The 2,500-nt window shown below is 43.3% G+C and overlaps 1 protein-coding gene across 1 annotated transcript in view; it reads left to right on the forward strand.

Annotated features, from left to right (window-relative positions):
* The first annotated feature begins 1,363 nt into the window (after positions 1 to 1,363).
* The window catches only part of ARSH (arylsulfatase family member H), a 31,278-nt gene continuing 30,141 nt past the window's right edge, over positions 1,364 to 2,500 (forward strand). Inside the window, exon 1 of the mRNA XM_084907369.1 lies at positions 1,364 to 1,680. The gene's annotated coding sequence lies outside the window, so the exon portion shown is untranslated. The remainder of the gene's footprint in view (positions 1,681 to 2,500) is intronic.

Genomic DNA, 2,500 nt, shown 5'->3' on the forward strand with positions numbered 1-2,500 from the left:
AATCCTTTATTTAATTTGGAATTCTTTCTTCCAATTCTTTTCATTTTAATGTATTTAAATGATTTGTTTATTACAATCGAGCTCTCTCTCTTCTGTTGGATTTTAGAGAGAGAGAGAGAGAGAGAGAGAGAGAGAGAGAGAGAGAAAGAGAGAGAGAGAGAATGAGAGAGAGAGAAAGAAACACAGAGAGAGACAGAGAGAGAGAGAAAGAGAGAGAGAGAGAAAGAGAGAAAGAAAGAAAAAGAGAGAGAGAGAGAGAAAGAGAGAGAGAGAGAGGAGATAGATAGAGAGAAAGAAAGAAAGAAAGAAAGAGAGAGAGAGAGAAATAAACAGAGTAAGAGGCAGGGCCGGCTGCCCTCCAGCCCACAGAGCGGGCAGAGGGACAGTTTTGTGCGTCTGTTTGTGGTGTGTGTGTGTGTGTGTGCGCGCGCGCGCGCTTTTATTTCATTTATTTATATTTTATATTCTGTGTGCGCTTTATTTTACTCATTTCTACTTTATTTTTTATCTTTTTTTATAGTTAATTTTTTTGTGTGTGCTTCATTATATTTATTTTTTCTTTCTTTTTCATATTTTGTATTTTTATATTTTCTTTTGTGTGTGCTTTATTGATTTTTACTTTATTTTTATATTTTATATTTATTTTTTTTATTACATAAATATATATATTTTTAAAAATATATTTCATTGATTTTTTACAGAGAGGAGGGGAGAGGGAAAGTTAGAAACAGCCATGATGAGAGAGAGTCATCTATCAGCTGCCTCTTGCACACCTCCTTCTTTCTCTCTCTCTCTCTCTCTCTCTCTCTCTCTCCTCTTTCTTTATTTCTCTCTCTCTGTCTTCCTTCTTTCCTTTTCTCTCTCTGCCTCCCTCTCTCTGTCTCTCTTGTTCCCTCTTCCTTCCTTCCTTCCTTCCTTTCTTTCTCTCTCTGTCTCTCTTTCTCCCTCTCTCTCTCTGTCTTGTTCTCTCTCTCTCTTCTGTCTCTCTCTCTCTCTCTCTCTCTCTGTCTCATTCTCTCTCTCTTTCTCTGTCTCGTTCTCTCTCTCTGTTTGTCTCGTTCTCTCTCTCATTTTCCTGTCTCTCTTTCTCTCTCTCTCTGTCTCGTTCTCTCTCTCTCTGTCTCTCTCTCTGTCTGTCTCTCTTTTCCTCTCTCTCTCTCTCTCTCTCTCTGTCTCTCTTCTGACACTGTCTCTCTCTCTCTCTCTGTCTCTCTCTGTCTCTCTCTCTCTCTCTCTCTCTCTCTCTCGTTCTCTCTCTCTCTCTCTCTCTCTCTCTCTCTCTCTCTCTCTCTCTCTCTCTCTCTCTCGTCTCTCTCCTCACTCACCCCTCTCCTTTGATCTCCCGATCCGCCCTCCCGGCTCCTAATTCCTGGCAATTATCCTGTCTGAGCGCCCAGTCCCTGCCCCACCCACCTACCCGCCCGCCCACCGCCCCCTAATGACACCCAAGGGCGCTGCGGCCTCAGAGGCACGGAGTCCGCGGGCCGAGGCCCCGGTTGGCTGCTGCCCGGGCGGGTGGGCGGGTGTCTGCCTATAAAACAATTAATAAAAATGAATTGATTAATGAAGAGGGCGCGCAGGCTCCGGGCCCGAGGACCGACGGAGTGTTTGAGGTCAGAGCTGCGGGGACTCGAACCCGCGGAAGCCGGAGACGGAGGGGGGCCGGGTGCGCTGAGCGAGGTAAATCTGTTTTATACATTTAGTTATTTATTTTGTTTTTATTTTTTTGGTAAATGTGTTTCATTTATTTATTGGTGTGTATCGGTGTGTATCGGTGTGTATCGGTGTTTATTGGAGTTTATTGTGTGTATTGGTGTGTATCGGTGTGTATCGATGTGTATCGGTGTGTATTGGTGTTTATTGGTGTGTATTGGAGTTTATTGGTGTGTATTGGTGTGTATTGGTGTGTATCGGTGTGTATTGGTGTGTATTCATGTGTATCGGTGTGTATTTGTGTGTATTGGTGTGTATCGGTGTGTATTCATGTGTATCGGTGTGTATCGGTGTGTATCACTGTGTATCGGTGTGTATTGGAGTTTATTGGTGTGCATTGGAGTTTATTGGTGTGTATTGGTGTGTATCGGTGTGTATCCATGTGTATCGGTGTGTATTTGTGTGTATCGGTGTGTATCGGTGTGTATTGGTGTGCATCGGTGTGCATTGGTGTGTATCGGTGTGTATTGGTGTGTATCGGTGTGTATTGGTGTGTACTGGTGTGTATTGGTGTGTATCGGTGTGTATTGGTGTGTATCGGTGTGTATCGGTGTGTATTGGTGTGTATTAGTGTTTATTGGTGTGTATTGGTGTGTATTGGTGTGTATCGGTGTGTATCGGTGTGTGTTGGTGTGTATTGGTGTTTATTGGTGTGTATTGGAGTTTATTGGTGTGTATTGGTGTGTATTGGTGTGTATCCATGTGTATCGGTGTGTATTTGTGTGTATTGGTGTGTATCGGTGTGTATTGGTGTGCATTGGAGTTTATTGGTGTGTATCAGTGTGCA

Source organism: Pipistrellus hanaki (assembly GCF_964339955.1).
Source record: "Pipistrellus hanaki genome assembly, contig: scaffold_68, whole genome shotgun sequence".
Taxonomy (NCBI): domain Eukaryota; kingdom Metazoa; phylum Chordata; class Mammalia; order Chiroptera; family Vespertilionidae; genus Pipistrellus; species Pipistrellus hanaki.